Here is a 22,179-nt window from a genome sequence, read left to right as displayed (position 1 = left end):
TGTAGATTTGTTCTAACAAGTCTTCCTTTCAGATGTTGTGTTTTGGTAAAAAAAATTACAAGTCATTTATAAGTCATTTAAACAAAGATTTGGATAGTGAGATTAAGGTGATATTACCATTCACATAAAAGGATACTAACCAAGGTTAATAGTAACTATCCCTGAAAGATGGAACAAAGTAATTTTAACAAATTTTCTTTTTTATCAAGTCTTATAATGTATTGAAAATGAGTATGTATCAGTTTTATAGTAAAATAGAGAAAACAGATAGTAGAATATAATGCCATCTACCTGGACTAGTAGAGAATTTCTCAGCTGAAACACAGTTTTGGTCCTCCAAGCAGAAAGGCACTTTAACAATATTTCCCATCCACTTATGCTGCATAAGTTTATTTAAAATGTAGCGAGGTATTGGACTTCCCTGGTGGTACAGTGAATGAGAATCCACCTGCCCATGCAGGGGACACAGATTCAATCCCTGATCCAGGAAGATTCACATGCCATGGAGCAATGAAGCCTGTGTGCCACAGCTATTGAAGCCTGTCATCTATAGCCCTCCTGCCACACATGCTGGAGCCCGCGCGTCCTAGAGCCCGAGCTCTGCAACAAAAGAAGCCACCACAGTGAGCAGCCCACCCGCCACAGCTAGAGAGTAGCCCCCAGTCGTCACAGCTAGAGAAAAGCCTGAGAAGCAATGAAGACACAGCAATGCCAAAAAAAAAAAAAAAAGTAGCAAGACATTGAAATAGGACTCTGTTTTGAATCAGTTTCAGCAAAGGCCACCAAGAAGCTCAGAGTCTAACAAAAGATGACAAAGGGTGTGAGACAACAGTTTTAAACCTTTAGTGGAACCTTCTGTCAAAGGTACAAAAAGGCTTTGTAGAAGAGGTGGGACAAAACCTTGCGGTGCTGTGACATTTTCCCTCACCCCTTCCCTTCGGAGGAAAAAGGATGTTTCCTTCAGTTTTACCTCAGCTTGGAGAAAGGGGCTTTAAGGAGCACATTGCAAGAACTGCATATGTGTTTTCTGGAATGTGGAAGGGCGCAGGGGACTGATCTCTGGCATCCCTCCCCACCCTGACCCCCTACCTCCCACCCCCCAAACAGCCTCAGTGATCAACCACCTGAGGCAGCAGGGGCGCTAGCTACACTTGCCCCACTAGTGAGGACACAGCACCACCTGCCCAGTAAGATGTTCCCTGCCATGGACTTCTCCCGTCTTCTTCAGAGTGGAGGAATCTGGGACAACTTAGTCATGGTGCTAGCAAGTGGGCGGTGGGGGGTGGGGGGGACGGGGCAGGCAGGGAGTGGTACTGTGTAGTAAGGAATGAGAGAAGCAAAATTTCAAAACTTAGAAGTGAGATGCAAGACTTTGCCCTCTTTTATCACCACAGACTTCCAGCCCAGCCTGGAAAGAAAAGTTCAGCTTTCAAATGAAGTTCAGAGTTTTATTTTCATGGGTTAAACATAAAAAAAAAAAAAAAACCTAAAAGGAGACTATTCTGATGACTAAAAATGAGTGGAAACATTTCATCTTCTGAGAATGATAAAAGAACCTGAGGGACCTGTCCTAAATTTCACAAAAATCAACAGGCATTAAATAATGATGGTGTGGGAGTGAGAGAAGAACGTTGCTTATGATTGCACCTTATCAAGTTGTTTGTTCGTATTTACTAACGCTCCCGTGTGTGCCATACTGTTACCATTTCTAGGAAGAAGTTACAGGGTATGCCATATCCAACACTGAGCATAGCTTCTCTACCAGAGCCCACAGGAAGAATTTCACCCCAGCTCTGTTTCAACATAGTTCTCCTTCACAGCAAAGTGTTTGTTTTTGTATTGCACTTACTGGAAATCGAGGAACTGGTGCTGCTGACAGTGGAACTGGGTTTTGTTCAGCTGTTCAAGCATCCAGGACAAAATGTGTAGTGCACGTCTAACAATAGGCCAGACACTCTGCAAGCATTTTGAGCACTAACCTCAATCCCAGCTTTCACTTATCATTCCTATTCTTTTTCCCCATGGCTTTCTTTTATCTTTTTGTGTAGCATGCTTTTATGCAAACCACTTCAAATCCTTTCTAAACTACAGTACAGCAATTAATATATTTATCACAAAAAATAAAACTGATTTGCTCTAAAATTAATCTTGAACATAACTTTGTTCTGATAATTGTGGAGGTACTTTAGCATCTTGCATTGCCTTAAGGACATGAACATGAACATCAAATATTATTGTGTTATACATGTGATTAAGCTAATAAGGAGTCTTATTAACGGTAGATCCAATAAAGAAGTTTTCTCTGTATTACTAGCCTGGGGTAGGTGGGGAATGAAGAATAATATTCTGAAATCATTTTCTTTAATTCTGAGATATTTCTAAGTAAACATTCATCTATGTCAAAGGCATTTAGTTTTAAGAAACAGCACTGTGTTTGTCTAACAATGCTATTTGTACACATGCAAGATTTTATATATATATATATATATATATATACAGATATGTATGCATATATGTGTATATACATGATATATGCTCAGTTCAGTTCAGTTCAGTCGCTCAGTCGTGTCCAACTCTTTGCAACCCAATGAATTGCAGCACGCCAGGCCTCCCTGTCCATCATCAACTCCCAGAGTTCACTCAGACTCACGTCCATCGAGTCAGTGATGCCATCCTCCATCTCATCCTCCGTCGTCCCCTTCTCCTCCTGTCCCCAATCCCTCCCAGCATCAGAGTCTTTTCCAATGAGTCAACTCTTCACATGAGGTGGCCAAAGTACTGGAGTTTCAGCTTTAGCTTCATTCCTTCCAAAGAAATCTCAGGGCTGATCTCCTTCAGAATGGACTGGTTGGATCTCCTTGCAGTCCAAGGGACTCTCAAGAGTCTTCTCCAACACCACAGTTCAAAAGCATCAATTCTTCGAAGCTCAGCCTTTTTCACAGTCCAACTCTCGCATCCATACATGACTACTGGAAAAACCATAGCCTTGACTAGATAGACCTTAGTCGGCAAAGTAATATCTCTGCTATTGAATATGCTCTCTAGGTTGGTCATAACTTTCCTTCCAAGGAGTAAGTGTCTTTTAATTTCATAGCTGCAGTCACCATCTGCAGTGATTTTGGAGCCCCCCAAAATAAAGTCTGACACTGTTTCCACTGTTTCCCCATTTATTTCCCATGAAGTGATGGGACCAGATGCCATGATCTTAGTTTTCTGAATGTTGAGCTTTAAGCCAACGTTTTCACTCTCTTCTTTCACTTTCATCAAGAGGCTTTTTAGTTCCTGTTCACTTGCTGCCATAAGGTGGTGTCATCTGCATATCTGAGGTTATTGATATTTCTCCCAGCAATCTTGATTCCAGCTTGTGTTTCTTCCAGTCCAGCGTTTCTCATGATGCATTCTGCATAGAAGTTAAATAAGCAGGGTGACAATATACAGCCGTGACGTACTCCTTTTCCTATTTGGAACCAGTCTGTTGTTCCATGTCTAGTTCTAACTGTTGCTTCCTGACCTGCATACAGATTTCTCAAGAGGCAGGTCAGGTGATCTGATATTCCCATCTCTTTCAGAATTTTCCACAGTTTATTGTGATCCACACAGTCAAAGGCTGTGGCATAGTCAATAAAGCAGAAATAGATGTTTTCCTGGAACTCTCTTGCTTTTTCCATGATCCAACAGATGTTGGCAATTTGACCTCTGGTTCTAAAACCAGCTTGAACAACTGGAAGTTCATGGTTCATGTATTGCTGAAGCCTGGCTTGGAGAATTTTGAGCATTACTTTGCTAGCATGTGGGATGAGTGCAATTGTGCAATAGTTTGAACATTCTTGGGCATTGCCTTTCTTTGGGATTGGAATGAAAACTGACCTTTTCCAGTCCTGTGACCACTGCTGAGTTTTCCACATTTGCTGGCATATTGAGTGCAGCACTTTCACAGCATCATCTTTCAGGATTTGAAATAGCTCCACTGGAATTCCATCACCTTCACTAGTTTTGTTCGTAGTGATGCTTTCTAAGGCCCACTTGACTTCACATTCCAGGATGTCTGGCTCTAGGTGAGTGATCACACCATCGTGATTATTCAGGTCATGAAGATCTTTTTTGTACAGTTCTTCTGTGTATTCTTGCCACCTCTTCTTAATATCTTCTGCTTCTGTTAGGTCCATACCATTTCTGTCCTTTCTCAAGCCCATCTTTGCATGAAATGTTTCCTTGGTATCTCTAATTTTCTTGAAGAGATCTCTAGTCTTTCCCATTTTGTTGTTTTCGTCTATTTCTTTGCATTGATCGCTGAAGAAGGCGTTCTTATCTCTTCTTGCTATTCTTTGGAACTCTGCATTCAGATGCTTATATCTTTCCTTTTCTCCTTTGCTTTTTGCTTCTCTTCTTTTCACAGCTATTTGTAAGGCCTCCCCAGACAGCCATTTTGCTTTTTTGCATTTCTTTTCCATGGGCATGGTCTTCATCCCTGTCTCCTGTACAATGTCATGAACCTGAATCATACATGATATATATGTGTATATATATCATTGTTTATGTGTGTGTGTGTGTATATATATATATGTATATATTGACTACTACATTTATAATGTGGACCAACTAGCATTTCTCATTCAAAATGCAGCTTGCTGCTGCTGCTGCTGCTGCTAAGTCGCTTCAGTTGTGGCCAACTCTGTGCAATCCCAAGGATGGCAGACCACCAGGCTCCCCCATCCCTGGGATTCTCCACGCAAGAACACTGGAGTCAGTTGCCACTTCCTTCTCCAATGCATGAAAGTGGAAAGTGAAAGAGAAGTTGCTCAGTTGTGTCCAACTCTTCGTGACCCCATGGATTGTAGTCTACCAGGCTCCTCCATCCATGGGATTTTCCAGGCAAGGGTACTAGAATGGAGTGTCAATGCAGCTTAGTCACAAATAATTATCCAATAAAGACTTCAATAAGAAAAGTGAAGAAATATTGTAATAAAAGTGGACAGGCAGAAGGGAAAACATCAATAGAGGAAAGGTTTGAACACATTTCTAAAAGATGGGAAGATGACAGAAACCTGTTGAATAATAAAATCAACTGAGGAAGCAGAGATCTAGAATTCACAGAAGGAGGAAAAGCAGCAAAAAAGAGACTGTTAATCATGATGCAGAATCCCTGAGAGATAATGAATTCAAGGTCAGAGGTAAGGGGGAGGACAAGAAGATAGGGGGCCGAAAAGAGATTAAAAGTCCTCTATAAACAACACTCTGGGAGGTGGTTGTAGGCACAGGTGAAGGGAAAGAACCTTACAAGAAAGGCTGGGGAGAAAGAGCAACAAGAAGGGGACAGATTTGCAGAGTGAGGGAGGATAGGTGTGAGGCAGAAGGAGAAGGGCAGGAAGAGCCAGAGAGTAGACGGGAAAAAAGACAGACAGAAAAATAGGGAGCGAGGTGCACAGAATGAGAGCCAGAGATGCAAAGGAGTGAAGAAGGTGAGAGGGAGTCCAGACACATGGTGAGTTCTTTGGCTATGGGTTACTAAGCTGTGATGGATTGATTTGTGGTTTCATAAGTTTGTAAACTCGAAATTTGTTTTTATTATACAGATGAGAATGAAAATTGCAAAATTCCTGTCTAGAAAGTGTGTGCATTTTGTGACTATTTATGTCAGCAGATAACTTGTTTGTGATCCCTATTCAGCCAAAGGGCAGTGTCTTGATTCGGTCATTTGTGGGTCACCCTCTTCCCTTTTCCAGGGATGGCGTAGGGGATGAAGGGAGAAATGGGGCAAGAAATGACTCTCACCTATGATACTTTATTAAAGGAACATTTAAAGTGTTTGGTGGTTTTTTGTTTGTTTTTTGTAAGAAATAAAAAAGGAAGGAAAAGAGGGAGGGTGGAGCTGAGGGAGAGAGGAAAGAAGTAAAGAATGTCCTTGGAGCCATGTAAACTAAAGTGTGACATGCTTTTGAGCATCTGGCAGAGAGCTTCTTGATAAGAACTGGAAATCCACTTGAACCAGATGCAAGGATCATTTGGCTTTGGTCGGTACCAAAGTTGAAACATGGAGTTTTTAATCCTAACACGTGATTTACTTGTCTCCACACTGGATGGTATTCACTTGGTCATAATAATATAAATCTTTCTTATTAATGTTCAGTCTTTGAATTAATCTATAAACTGAACATGTAACATTTTAAAATGTTACATAACAGAATGTAAACATTGTCAATTTTGACAATATGAAATTAAGAGATTCCGCCCACATGGCGTCCATGCAGCCCCCTTCCTCAGCACACTCATCACACTGAAGTCTGGACAGTGCATAAGTCTGGACAGAGCACACCCACAATTGGTACCACCTCTCCCTCCCATACTGCCCAGGATTCCGGAACCTACAGGCAAACCGAAGAGAGGGCGTGCTCTGGGGGAGAAGAGCCAGAGAGTGAAGGGAAGGAAGAATGAAACTCCCACTGTAGAAGGTGAGCAGGATGTGTGTGGGGAGTGAAAAGGGAAATAGATCTGTTAGATGCAGGGAGTCAGTGGACACATGGTTTCTAGTGTACACATACTTAGAAGCTTAGTCAGGACAAGTGCTTACTCATGTCTGACTCTCTGTGACCTATGGACTGTAGCCACCAGGCTCCTCTATCCATGGGATTCTTCAGGGAAGATACTGGAGTGGGTTGTCAGTCCCTTCTCCAAGGGATCTTCCTGACCCTCTGCATAAGCAAGCGGATTCTTTACCACTGAGCAACCTAGGAGGCCCTGATTTCTAATAGTTTTCTCCAAAGGAAACTGTTGTTGCTTAGTCACTAAGTTGAGTCTGATTCTTTCCTGAACCCAAGGACTGTACCCTCCCAGTCTTCTCAGTCCATGGGAAACTGTTCAGTTCAGTTCAGTTCAGTCGCTCAGTCGTGTCCGACTTTGCAACCCCATGAATCACAGCACGCCAGGCCTCCCTGTCCATCACCAACTCCCGGAGTTCACTCAAACTCATGTCCATCAAGTCGGTGATGCCATCCAGCCATCTCATCCTCTGTTGTCCCCATCTCCTCCTGCCCCCAATCCCTCCCAGCATCAGGGACTTTTCCAATGAGTCAACTCTTCACATGAGGTGGCCAAAGTACTGGAGTTTCAGCTTTAGCGTCAGTCCTTCCAGTGAACACTCTGGTCTGATCCCCTTTAGGTTGGACTGGTTGGATCCCCTTGCAGTCCAAGGGACTCTCAAGAGTCTTCTCCAACACCACACTTCAAAAGCATCAATTCTTCAGCACTCAGATTTCTTCACAGTCCAACTCTCACATCCATACATGACCACTGGAAAAACCATAGCCTTGACTAGATGTACCTTTGTTGGAGAAGTAATATCTCTGCTTTTTAATATGCTCTCTAGGTTGGTCATAACTTTCCTTCCAAGGAGTAAGCGTCTTTTAATTTCATGGCTGCAGTTACCATCTACAGTGATTTTGGAGCCCCCCAAAATAAAGTCTGACACTCTTTCCACTGTTTCCCCATCTATTTCCCATGAAGTGATGGACCAGATGCCATGATCTTATTTTCTGAATGTTGAGCTTTAAGCCAACTTTTTCACTCTCCTCTTTCACTTTCATCAAGAGGCTCTTTAGTTCCTCTTCACTTTCTGCCATAAGGGTGGTGTCATCTGCATATCTGAGGTTACTGATATTTCTCCTGGCAATCTCGATTCCAGCTTGTGTTTCTTCCACTCCAGCGTTTCTCATGATGTACTCTGCATAGAAGTTAAATAAGCAGGGTGACAATATACAGCCTTGACGTACTCCTTTTCCTATTTGGAACCAGTCTGTTGTTCCATGTCCAGTTCTAACTGTTGCTTCCTGACCTGCATACAGGCTTCTCAAGAGGCAGGTCAGGTGGTCTGTATTCCCATCTCTTTCAGAATTTTCCACAGTTGATTGTGAGCCACACGGTCAAAGGCTTTGGCATAGTCAATAAAGCAGAAATAGATGTTTTTCTGGAACTCTCTTGCTTTTTCCATGATCCAACGGATGTTGGCAATTTGATCTCTGGTTCCTCTGTGTTTTCTAAAACCAGCTTGAACATCTGGAAGTTCACAGTTCAAATAATACTGAAGCCTGGCTTGGAGAATTTTGAGCATTACTTTACTAGCATGTGAGATGAGTGCAATTGTGCAGTAGTTTGAGCATTCTTTGGCATTGCCTTTCTTTGGGATTGGAATGAAAACTGACCTTTTCCAGTCCCGTGGCCACTGCTGAGTTGTTCAAATTTGCTGGCATATTGAGTGCAGCACTTTCACAGCATCATCTTTCAGGATTTGAAATAGCTCCACTGGAATTCCATCACCTCCCCTAGGTTTGTTCGTAGTGATGCTTTAAGGCCCACTTGACTTCACATTCCAGGATGTCTGGCTCTAGATGAGTGATCACACCATCATGATTATCTTGGTCGTGAAGCTCTTTTTTGTACAGTTCTTCTGTGTATTCTTGCCACCTCTTCTTAATATCTTCTGCTTCTATTAGGTCCATAACATTTCTGTCCTTTATCGAGCATGAAATTTTCCCTTGGTATTTCCTATTTTCTTGAAGAGATCTCTAGTCTTTCTCATTCTGTTGTTTTCCTCTATTTCTTTGCATTGATCGCTGAAGAAGGCTTTCTTATCTCTCCTGGCTATTCTTTGGAACTCTGCATTCAGGTACTTATATCTTTCCTTTTCTCCTTTGTTTTTTGCTTCTCTTCTTTTCACAGCTATTTGTAAGGCCTCCCCAGACAGCCATTTTGCGTTTTTGCATTTGTTTTCCATGGGGATGGTCTTGATCCCTGTCTCCTGTACAATGTCACAAACCTCCATGCATAGTTCATCAGGCACTCTATCTATCAGATCTAGTCCCTTAAGCCTATTTCTCACTTCCACTGTATAATCATAAGGGATTTGATTTAGGTCATACCTGAATGGTCTAGTGGTTTTCCCTACTTTCTTCAATTTAAGTCTGAATTTGGTAATAAGGAGTTCATGATCTGAGCCACAGTCAGCTCCCGGTCTTATTTTTGCTGATTGTATAGAGCTTCTCCATCTTTGGCTGCAAAGAATATAATCAGTCTGATTTCTGTGTTGACCATCTGGTGACGTCCATGTGTAGAGCCTTCTTATGTGTTCTTGGAAGAGAGTGTTTGTTATGACCAGTGCGTTCTCTTGGCAAAACTCTATTAGCCTTTGCCCTGCTTCATTCTGTACTCCAAGGCCAAATCTGCCTGTTACTGTTAGATCATAACAATTAATATCACAGGTAATATTGCCATCCCAGTTCTACCACTTATCAACTGGTAACCTTGCACAAGTTGTGCAGCTGCTCTGTGCCTCAGTTTCCACTCTGAAAAAATGGGGATAATAATCTTTATTGCATAGATCCAATTCAGGAAAAATGAGTTCATATATATTACCAAATACCAGGATCGGTTATATAAAGCATTAAGACAGATCCTGGTATTTAGTAAGCACAAAATAAAAGTTCCAGTTCAGTTCAATTGCTCAGTCGTGTCCAACTCTTTGCAACCCATGGACTGCAGCACACCAGGCTTCCCTTCCATCACCAACTTCTGGAACTTACTCAAACTCATCTCCATCGAGCTGGTAATGCCATCCAGCCATCTCATCCTCTGTCATCCCCTTTTCCTCCTGCCCTCAATCTTTCCCAGCATCAGGGTCTTTTTCAAGGAGTCAGTTATTTGCATCAGGTGGCCAAAGTATTGGAGCTTCAGCTTTAGCATCAATCCTTGCAATGTATAGTCAGGACTGATTTTCTTTAGGATGGACCAGTTGGATCTCCTTGCAGTCCATGGGACTCTCAAGAGTCTTCTCCAACATCACAGTTCAAAAGCATCAATTCTTCAATGCTCAGCTTTCTTTATAGTCCAACTTTCACATTTGTACATGACTATTGGAAAAACCATAGTTTTGACTAGACAGACCTTTGTTGGCAAAGTAATGTCTCTGCTTTTTAATATGCTGTTTAGGTTGGTCATAGCTTTTCTACCAAGGAGCAAGCATCTTTTAATTTCACAGCTGCAGTAACCATCTACAGTGATTTTGGAGCCCAAGAAAATAAAGTCTGTCACTGCTTCCCTTGTTTCTCCATCTATTTGCCCTGAAGTGATGGGACCAGATGCCATGATCTTAGTTTTCTAAATGTTGAGCTTTAAGTGAAATTTTTCACTCTCCTCTTTCACTTTCACTGAGGCTCTTTAGTTCTTCTTGGCTTTCTGCCATAAAGATGGTATCATCTGCATATATGAGGTTATTGATATTTCTCCTAGCAATCTTGATTCCAGCTTGTGCTTCATCCAGCTCAGCATTTCTCATGATGTACTCTGCATAGAAGTTAAATAAGCAGGGTGACAATATACAGCCTTGTCGTACTCCTTTCCTGATTTGGAACCAGTCTGTTGTTCCATGTCCAGTTCTAACTGTTGCTTCCTGATCTGCATACAGATTTCTCAGGAGGCAGGTTGGGTGGTCTTGTATTCCCAATTCTTTAAGAATTTTCCATGATTTGTTGTGATCCACATAATGAAAGGTTTTGGTGTAGTCAATAAAGCAGAAATAGATGTTTTTTTGGAACTCTCTTGCTTTTTTGATTTTCCAGTGGAAGTCAGCAATTTGATCTCTGGTTCCTCTGCCTTTTCTAAAACCAGCTTGAACATCTGGAATTTCACAGTTCACATATTTCTGAAGCCTGGCTTGGAGAATTTTGAGCATTACTTTGCTAGCATGTGGGATGAGTGCAATTGTGCAATAGTTTGAACATTCTTTGGCATTGCCTTTCTTTGGGATTGGAATGAAAACTGACCTTTTCCAGTCCTGTGACCACTGCTGAGTTTTCCAAATTTGCTGTCATATTGAGTGCAGCACTTTCACAGCATCATCTTTCAGGATTTGAAACAGCTCCACTGGAATTCCATCACCTCCACTAGCTTTGTTCATAGTGATGCTTCTTAAGGCCCACTTGACTTTACATTCCAGGATGTCTGGCTCTAGATGAGTGTTCACACCATTGTGATTATCTGGGTCATGAAGATCTTTTTTGTACAGTTCTTCTGTGTATTCTTGCCACCTCTTCTTAATATCTTCTGCTTCTGTTAGGTCCATACCATTTCTGTCCTTTATTGTGCCTATCTTCGCATGAACTGTTCCCTTGGTATCTGTAATTTTGTTGAAAAGACCTCTAGTCTTTCCTGTTCTATGATTTCCCTCTATTTCTTTGCATTGATCACTGAGGAAAGCTTTCTTATCCCTCCTTGCTTTTCTTTGGAAATCTGCATTCAAATGGGTATATCTTTCCTTTTCTCTTTTGCCTTTTTGTTCTCTTCCTTTCACAGCTATTTGTAAGGCCTCCTCAGACAACCATTTTGCCTTTTTTGCATTTCTTTTTCTTGGGGATGGTCTTGATTCCTGCCTCCTGTAGAATGTCACGAACCTCTGTCCATAGTTCCTCAGGCACTCTGTCTATCAGATCTAATTCCTTGAATCTAGTTGTCACTTCCACTATATAATCATAAGGGATTTGATTTAGGTCATACCTGAATGGTCTAGTTGTTTTCCCTGCTTTCTTTAATTTAAGTTTGAATTTTACAATAAGAAGTTCATGATCTGAGCCACAGTCAGCTCCTGGTCTTGTTTTCTTCTCACTGTATAGAGCTTCTGCATCTTTGGTTTCAAAGAATAGAATCAATCTGATTTTAGTTTTATGTGCCAGAGATGCTCAGAGGGTTCAAACAAACCTTGTGCACACCAGGACCAAGAGACCCCAAGACCCCACAGAGAAGACTGAGCCAGAACTGTGTTTGAGTATCTCCTGAGGAGGTACAGGTCAGCAGTGGCCTGCTGCAGGGCCAGAGGCTCTGGGTGCAGCAGACCTGGATATAGCATAAGCCTTCTTGGAAGAGGTCGCCATTAACCCCACCATAGAGCTGCCAGAACTTACATGGGACTGGGGATACAGACTCTTGGAGGGCACAAACAGAACTTTATGTGCACCAGGACCCAGGAGAAAGGATCAGTGACCCCACAAGGGACTGACCCAGACTTGCCTGTGAATGTACAGGAGTCTCTGGTGGAGGAGTAGGTCGACGGTGGCCTGCTGCAGGGTCAGGGGCACTGAGTGCAGCTGTGAGTGCATGGGACATTTTGAAGGATGTGCCATTATCTTCATTACCTCCACCATAGTTTGGCCTCAGATCAAACAACAGGGAGAGAAAACAGCCCAGCCCATCAACAGAAAATTGGACTAAAGATTTACTGACCATGGCCCCACCCGTCAGAATAAGACCCAGTTTCCCCCTCCATCAGTCTCTCCCATCAGGAAGCTTCCATAAGCCTCTTATCCTTATCCATCAGAGGGCAGATAGAATGAAAAACACAATCACAGAAAATTAACCAAACTGATCACATGGACCACAGCCTTGTCTAACTCAATGAAACTATGAGCCATGCCGTGTAGGGCCACCCAAGATGGATAGGTCCTGGTGGAGAGTTCTGATAAAACGTGGTCCACTGGAGAAGGGAATGGCAAACCACTTCAGTATTCTTTTCTTGCTAACCCCATGAACAGCATGAAAAGGCAAAAAGATAGGACACTGAAAGATCAACTCCCCATGTCGATAGGTGCCCAATATGCTACGGGAGATGAGTGGAGAAATAACTCTAGAAAGAATGAAGAGATGGAGCCAAAGCAAAAACAACACCCAGTTGTGGATGTGACTGGTGATGGAAGTAACGTTCCATGGTGTAAAAAGCAATATTGCATAGGAACCTGGAATGTTAGGTCCATGAATCAAGGCAAATTGGAACTGGTGAAACAGAAGATGGCAAAAGTGAACATAGACATTTTAGGAATCAGTGAACTAAAATTGACTGGAATGGGTGAATTTAACTCAGATGACCATGTATCTACTACTGTGGGCAAGAATCCCTCAGAACAAATGGAATAGCCATCATAGTAAACAAAAGAATCTGAAATGCAGTACTTGGATGCAATCTCAAAAACAAGAGGATGATCTCTGTTCATTTCCAAGGCGAACCATGGAGATATCACAGTAATATTTATCACAGTATAATATCACAGCAATCCAAGTCTATATCCCGGCCAGTGAGGCTGAAAAAGCTGAAGTTGAACGGTTCTATGAAGACCTACAAGACCTTCTAGAACTAACACTCAAAAAAGATGTCCTTTTCATTATGGGGGACTGGAATGCAGAAGTAGGAAGTCAAGAGATACGTGAAGTAACAGGAGAATTTGGCCTTGGAGTACAAAATGAAGCAGGGCAAAGGCTAACAGAGTTTTGCCAAGAGAATGCACTGGTCATAGCAAACACCCTCTTCCAAATAAATGTTTAATATTATCTAACATCAATGGATGTGAGAGTTGGACTGTGAAGAAGGCTGAGTGCCGAAGAATTGGTGCTTTTTAACTGTGGTGTTGGAGAAGACTCTTGAGAGTCCCTTGGACTGCAAGGAGATCCAACCAGTCCATTCTGAAGGAGATCAGCCCTGAGATTTCTTTGGAAGGAATGATGCTAAAGCTGAAACTCCAGTACTTTGGCCACCCATGCGAAGAGTTGACTCATTGGAAAAGACTGTGATGCTGGGAGGGATTGGGGGCAGGAGGAGAAGGGGATGACAGAGGATGAGATGGCTGGATGGCATCACTGACTCGATGGACGTGAGTCTGAGTGAACTCCAGGAGTTGGTGATGGACAGGGTGGCCTGGGGTGCTGTGATTCATGGGGTCGCAAAGAGTTGGACACGACTGAGCGACTGAACTGAACTGAACTGAACATCATTGAGAGTCATGAGATGCTGTCTCTGCAAAATTAAAATAGTAACAATTGTTTTAATTTGGAGGTGGAAGGGGAGGAGAGAAAGTACAATTTAAGTAGACACAATACCTCCCAGCTTCTCAGAAGTTCAGCTAATAAATAATGCCTGAAGTTGACAGTTGAAGAAACAACACTGTTTGGTATTATTTATAAAAGACAGAAAGGTAACCATTAGAAACACGAAAACTGGAAATAGTTTCTACATCCATACTTATTATTTTTCTAATCAAGTAAAGAATTATACAATTATTCATTAAAAAAATGGAATTTGGCACAAATTAATTCTATGAAAACTGAACCATAATAGCCAAACGAATCAAGCCAAATCTATTCTTTTACAAATGAATTCAGCCAGGCAGATTTATTTGGAAGTGAAAAATAATCTCTCTGCCTACAATATTTTCCTGAGTCTTTGCCACACTCTCTGGGGTTATAGCAGTACCACACTTCCTGGAGGAAAGACTCAGTTCTTGGGAAGGTACAATATTAGTGCCTGATGTCATATTTTAAAACTCAACAGAAATTATGCTGGCCCAGAGCTCAATCCAGACTCATGACAGCTTTGCCAGCTCCAGTGTGTGCGTGCAACTTATCTGTGGGTCTGAAACACTTCCTCTAGCAAATTGTTACACCAGTTATCAGTTTTCACACCTCTTGCAGGCAGGTGATCTGAGAGGTGGTGTTTCCATCAGTAATACAAGACTGCTCTTTGAACCATTCTAGCATGTCAGAGTTGGAGAAGGCAATGGCACCCCACTTCAGTACTCTTGCCTGGAAAATCCCACTGACAGAGGAGCCTGGTAGGCTGCAGTCCATGGGGTCATTAGGAGTCGGACATGACTGAGCAACTTCACTTTCACTTTTCACTTTCATGCATTGGAGAAGGAAATGGCAACCCACTCCAGTGTTCTTGCCTGGCGAATCCCAGGGATGGGGGAGACTGGTGGGCTGCCGTCTCTGGGGTCGCACAGAGTCGGACATGACTGATGTGACTTAGCAGCAGCAGCAGCATGTCAGAGTGGCCACCTCTCTCATCTCTTCACCTACCACACCTCATGCAGTGCTTAAAATCTGCATTCCCTCTAAGGTAAATCTAGTAGACATGTGTTAGGTTAACACCTTCTAAGAGGAACTAAAACATCAAAGGTATTAAGATATACATTGGATATGGTTATTCTTCATTTCAGTAATACAGTTGGTTGATCTTGCCTGATAGGCAGCTTTCCCATAGACTTTGGAACAATTTTAGCAGTTATTGAACAAACTTATTATGTTCTAGGAATTGAAAATCTAGTTTAACAGATAAATTAGACCTCCCCAAAACATAACAGAATATAGTAAATTTTATGATGAAGGTAAACACAGGTGCTGCTTAACAGTTAGTAGGGGCAGTAACCCAGCCTGGGAAGAAGGGTAGGCTGTCAAGTAAGGTTTCTTGAAGGAGAGAATTTTTGTTGTTCAGTCACTAAGTTGTGTCTGACTCTTTGCCACCCTATGGACTACAGCATGCCAGACTCCTCTGTCTTCCACTATCTCCCAGAGTTTTCTCAAATTCATGTCCATTGAGTCATTAATGCTATCTAATCATCTCATCCTCTGTCACCCTCTTATCTTTCTGCTTTCAATCTTACGCAGCATCAGGGTCTTTTTCAATAAGTTAGTTCTTTGCATCAGGTGGCCAAAGTATTGGAGCTTCAGATTCAAAAACAAGAGAATGATACGGGGTTGATTTTCTTTAGGATTAACTGGTTTGATCTTCTTGAGTTAAGCTAAAAAGGAGAAGAAAGTCATTCTCAGGAGTGGGTACAGGATAAAAAAGGAGCATGTCAGGAAAGTCAGGCATGTTCTGGGATGGATTTATTTGGAAGTGGCGAGTGATGGCTCTAAGGAAGTGAGAAGGAGCCAGATCATAAAGGGAGGGCTGTTCACACTTTATAATATGCTAAGGAGCATATATTTCTCTGGAATTCTCTAGGAGAGATATTGAAACATTTTAAGCAGGACAATAATGTAATCATTTTGTTTTAGGGAGGCTGGTGGCTCAGAGGTTAAAGCATCTGCCTGCAATGTGGGAGACCTGGGTTCGATACCTGGGTTGGGAAGATCCCCTGGAGAAGGAAATGGCAACCCGCTCCAGTATTCTTGCCTGGTGAATCCCATGGACAGAGGAGCCTGGTGGGCTACAGTCCACGGGGTCGCAAAGAGTCGGACACGACTGAGCGACTTCACTTCACTTCACTTCAATCTCACTCTAAAGATGGATTTCAGAAGGACAAGAATATCAGTTAGAAGGCAAATCAGATACTTCCTCTGGGTCATTTCAAACCCTCTCACCCCACCGTTTTTTAAAGAAGCCACTGCTGGAGTATGTGCTACCTACCTCTCACTTCCTGCACCAGAGATCCCTGAAGCTTTCGGGGGGTGGGGGGTGTCAAAATCACTGCTCGGCATTCATGCCAATTGCAGCCTGGAATTGCTAGGGACCACCCTATGTCCATGGTGCCACCCTTAAACAGCCAGAATAGGAACTGAGAAATCAACACTTCCTCCTTTCACATAACAGATCTGAGCAAGAGTGGTTGTGGTGGTGGCCAGCTTGGTAGAGCAGACTGTTGGCTTTTCCCCTTCTCAGTTTCTTCATTCCTACTCCCCAGGATGAACCACCCAAATAAACCTCAACACAAGCCCTTGCTTTAGATTCTGCTTCTGTGGAAAAAAAGAAACAATACTGGAGGAGTGAAGGAAGAAGAGACTTCAGATGTGACTATATATAAAATGTGAGATGGTTTTAAATGATCCAGGGGATGATGTCCTGTGGGAAATTTTATCAAAAGCTGTATGTATATATATATATATACACACACACATACATATATATATGATAGGTATAGAGCTATACATACCTGCATAAAATAGTATACTATGAGTACATAAAATACAAAGAACTGAGGCACAAAGATGAACATGTGGGGAACATCTACTGGGGGCATGGGCAATGATTCTCTATATAATTCAATGAAATATACTGAGATCTAGCTCAAGAAGAAGGGGAAAAAAAGAAGTGACACATTTCAAAGGAGGAAAATGTTTTTAAAAGGAAGAGATAGTTTATGAGAACAGAACCAGAGGTACAGTTGATAAGAACTGAAAAGTATACATTAGATTTGACAAGTGCAAAGTCACAGGTAACACTGGCAAACAAGTTTCAGTGGAGGTAAGTGCTGAAGCCAAATAGCACTGGGTTACATACCGAATGCAAGAGCAATAAGAAAGTTAGGGAAAAAAACAACAACATAGAATTTTCTCTCTCCCCACCCCCACCAGAGATATAGATAGATGATAGATGGTTGGATAGATCTGTTCTATCTTAATGATAGATAGATCATCTGTTCATTATTTAAAACTTCAGACAATTTAAAAATCACTTTTACTTCCATTCATAGACACTACTATCATTTTGGTATGTCTCTTTCTAGACTTTTTCCTATTCATATGTAAAACTTTTAGAAAAATATAGTCATATTCTATATACTATTTTATAACCTATTTTTTCATATAATAATAGGTAGTGAACATCTTTCCATGTCCATACATCTATATTAAAAAATATCATTTTTAATGACTGTGTAGTGTTCCATTGCATGAATGTATCACAATTTACATATCCAATTTCTTATTAAAGAACATAAAACATTTTTATACTGACAATCCTGTAATACAGCTATACATACCTGTCTATTTGCCTATGATCAATTTTGTGGAAGGAGTTTGACTCTATCAAAAAATACATTTGATTATATATATATATTATTTTTGATACAGGCCTACCTTTATTACATTTGACTTTATTGTACTTTGCAGACACTGCATTTTTTACAAGTTGAATGGTTGTGACAACCTTACATTGTGACAACTTTCATCCAGCAATTCTACTGTCACTATTTTCCCAATAGTATGTTTACTCTGTTTCTCTGTGTCACATTTTGATAATTCTTACCACATTTCACACATTCTTCTTCATACTATTATATTTATTATGGTGATCTGTGATCAGTGATCTTTGATGTTACTATTGTATGGGGGGGACAGCACAATTCATGCTCATATAAGACAGTGAACTTTCTATAAATGTTGTATGAGCTCAGACTGCTTCACTGACCGGCTCCCTGACCTCTCTCCCTCTCCTCAGTCATCTATCCTTTGAGACACAAGAATATTGACATTGTGCTGTGCTTAGTCACTCAGTCATGTCCAACTCCTTGCAACCCCATGGACTGTAGCCCACCAGGCTCCTCTGTCCATAGGATTCTTTAGGCAAGAATACTGGAGTGGGTTTCCATGCCCTCCTCCAGGGGATCTTCCCAACCCAGGGATCAAACCCAGGTCTCCCACATTGCAGGTGGATTCTTTACTGTCTGAGCCAACAGGGAAGCCCCAAAATATTGACATTAGGCCAATAACCCTGCAATGGCCTCTAAGTAGACAAGTGAAAGGAAGGTTGCATGTCTCTCATTTAAATCAAGAGCTAGAGATGGTTAAGCTAACTGAGGGAGGCATGTCAAAAACTGAGATAGGCTAAAAGATAAGCCTCTTGAGCCAAACAGTTAGCAAAGTTGTGAGTGAAAAGGAGAAGTTCTTGACAGAAAATAAAGCGCTACTCCAGTGAAAATGAAAAGAAAGTGAAACAGCCTCACTGATGATATGGAGAAAGTTTTAATGGTCTGGATAAAAAATGAAACCAGCCACATTATCTTAAGCCAAAGCCTAACCCAGAACAACCCCCCAACTCTCTTCAATTCTATGAAGTATGAGTGCAGTAAAGAAGCTGCAGAAGAAAAGTCTGAAACTGGCAGAGGTTAGTTAATGAGGTTTGTGGAAAGAAGTCATCTCCAAAACAAAGAAGTGCAAGGTGAAGCAGCAAGTTCTGATGTAGAAGCCACAGCAAGTTGTCCAGAAGAACTAGACAATTAATGAAGGTGACTTCACCAAACAACAGATTTTCAGTGTAGATAAAATAGCCTTTTATTGGAAGGAGATCCCATCTAGGGTTTTTGTAGCAAGTCAATGCCTCACTTCCAAGCATCAAAAGACAGGCTGACTCTCTTGTAATGGGGCTAAGTAAAGGACTCTCTTGTAAAGGATAGGCTGACTCTTGTAAAAGCTGTAAGCTGATGACTTTAAGTTGAAGCCGTTGCTCATTTACCATTCCAAGAATTCTAGGACTCTTAAGGATTATGCTAAGTAACTCTGCCTGTGTTCTATAAATGGAACAAAGCCTGGATGACAGCATGTCTGTTCACTGAACATTTTAAGCCCATTGTTGAGACCTGCTTCCCAGAAAAAAAAGCTTTCTTTCAAAATATCACTGCTCATTGACAATGAACCTGGTCACCCAAGAGCTCTGATGGAGATGTACAGTGAGATGAATGTTGTTTTCATACCTCCTAATACAGCATCCATTCTGCAGCCCATGGATCAAGGAGTAATTTTCACTTTCAAGTATTATTATTTAAAAAGTACATTCCGTAAGGCTATAGTTGCCAAAGATGGTGATTCCTCTGATGGATCTTGGTAAAGTCAGTTGAAAACCTCCTGGAAAGGATTCACCATTCTAGATGCCATTAAGAAGATGCACGACTCACAGGAAAAGGACAAAATATCACTGTTAACAGGAATTTGGAAAAAGTTGACTCCAACCATCATGGATGACTTTAAGGCATTCAAGACTTCAGTGGTGGAATTAATTTCAAATATAGTAGAAATAGCAAGCATCATTGACTACGCTAAAGCATTTGACTGTGTGGATCACAACAACCTGGAAAATTCTTAAAGAGATGAAATACCAGATCACCTTACCTGCTCCTGAGAAACCTGTATGCAGGTCAAGAAGCAACAGTTAGAACTAGACACGGAAAAACGGACTGGTTTCAAACTAGGAGAGGAGTACATCAAGGCTGTATAGTTGCCCTGCTTATTTAACTTTATATACAGGCTACATCATGTGAAATGACAGACTGGATGAAGCACAAGCTGGAATCAAGATTTCTGGAAGAAATATCAATAACCTCAGATATGCAGATGATACCTCCCTAGGGCAGAAAGCGAAGAAGTAAAAAGCCTCTTGGTGAAGTGAAAAAGAAGAGTGAAAAAGCTGGCTTAAGATTCAACATTCAGAAAACTAAGATCATGGCATCTGGTCCCATCACTTCAGGGCAAATAGATGGGGAAACAATGGAAACAGTGACAGACTTTATTTTCTTGGGCTCCAAAATCACTGTAGATGGTTACTGCAGCTGTGAAATTAAAAGATGCTTGCTCCCTGGAAGAAAAGCTATGACCAATCTAGACAGCATATTAAAAAGCAGAGACATTACTCTGCAGACAAATGTCCATCCAGTAAAAGCTATGGCTTTTCCAGTAGCTCTGTATGAATGTGAGAGCAGGAGCATAAAGAAAGCTGAGCACCGAAGAACTGATGCTTTTGAACTGTGGTGTTGGAGAAGACTCTTGAGAGTTCCTTGGACTGCAAGCAGATCCAACCAGTCCATCCTAAAGGAAATCAGTCCTGAGTATTCATTGGAAGGACTGATGATGAAGCTAAAACTCCTATACTTTGGCTACTTGATGCAAAGAACTGACTCATTTGAAAAGACCCTGATGGCGGGAAAGATTGAAGGCAGGAGGAGAAGGGGAAGAAAGAGGATGAGATGGCTGGATGGCATCACCAACTTGATAGACATGAGCTTCAACGAACTCCAGGAGTTGGCGATGAACAAGGGAGCCTGGTGTGCTGCAGTCGATGGGGTTGCAAAGACTTGGACATAACTGAGTAACTGAACTGAACTGAGAAATAGCAAGAGAAGCAGAATTAGAAAGGGAGCCTTAAGATGTGACTGAATTGCTGTAGTCTCATGATAAAGCTTTAACAGTATAAGAGTTGCTCCTTATGGATAAGCAGAGTGTTGTGTGTGCGTGTGTGTGTGTGTGTGGTGGAATCTACTCCTGGTAAAGATGCTGTGAAGACTGTAGAAATGACAACAGAGGATTCACATAAACTTAGTCGATAAGGTTTCCCTGGTAGCTTAGATGGTCAAGAATTCACCTGCAGTGCAGGAGATCTTGGTTCAATCCGTGGGTTGGGAAGATCCCCTGGAGAAGGGAATGGCAACCCACCCCAGTATTCTTGCCTGGAGAATTCCATGGATGACGAAGCCTGGCAGGCTACAGTCCATGTGGTCACAAACAATAGGATACAACTGAGTAACACAGAGACATACAGTTGATAAGGCAGAAGAGGGTTTGAAAGGACTGACTTCAATTTTCATTTTACTTATTCCAGTATTCTGGCCTGAAGAATTCCATGTGCTGTACAGTCCATGGGGTCACAAAGAGTCAGTCACAACTGAGCAACTCTCACTTTCACCCCAGCCTTCAATAAAGACAATATTAAACAGTTAGCAGCCATCAGCTCCCTGCCAGCCCAAAATTATAATTTGCTGAAGGCTCAGATGCTGGTTACAAAGAGTCGAACACCACTTAGAGATTGAACAACAGATGGTGGTCAGCATTTTTTAGCAATTAAGTATTATTTAAGGTATACCCAGCTGTGGGTGTGACTGTGATAGAAGCAAGGTCCGATGCTGTAAAGAGCAATATTGCATAGGAAGCTGGAATGTCAGGTCCATGAATCTAGGCAAATTGGAAGTGGTCAAACAAGAGATGGCAAGAGTGAACGTCGACATTCTAGGAATCAGTGAACTAAAATGGACTGGAATGGGTGAATTTAACTCAGATGACCATTATATCTACTACTGCGGGCAGGAATCCCTCAGAAGAAATGGAGTAGCCATCATGGTCAACAAGAGTCTGAAATGCGGTACTTAGACGCAATCTCAAAAACGACTGAATGATCTCTGTTCATCTCCAAGGCAAACCATTCAATATCACGGTAATCCAAGTCTATACCCCAACCAGGAATGCTGAAGAAGCTGAAGTTGAATGGTTTTATGAAGACCTACAAGACCTTTTAGAACTAACACCCAAAAAAGATGTCCTTTTCATTATAGGGGACTGGAATGCAAAAGTAGGAAGTCAATAAACACCTGGGGTAACAGGCAAATTTGGCCTTGGAATGTGGAATGAAGCAGGGCAAAGACTAATAGAGTTTTGCCAAGAAAATGCACAGGTCATAGCAAACACCCTCCTCCAACAACACAAGAGAAGACTCTACACATGGACATCATCAGATGGTCAAAACCAAAATCAGATTGATTATATTCTTTGCAGCCAAAGATGGAGAAGCTCTATACAGTCAACAAAAACAAGACCAGGAGCCCACTG

The sequence above is a fragment of the Oryx dammah genome, unplaced genomic scaffold, assembly GCF_014754425.2.
Source record: "Oryx dammah isolate SB20612 unplaced genomic scaffold, SCBI_Odam_1.1 HiC_scaffold_2, whole genome shotgun sequence".
NCBI classification, from domain to species: Eukaryota; Metazoa; Chordata; class Mammalia; order Artiodactyla; family Bovidae; genus Oryx; species Oryx dammah.
Note: the sequence above shows the minus strand (reverse complement) of the source record.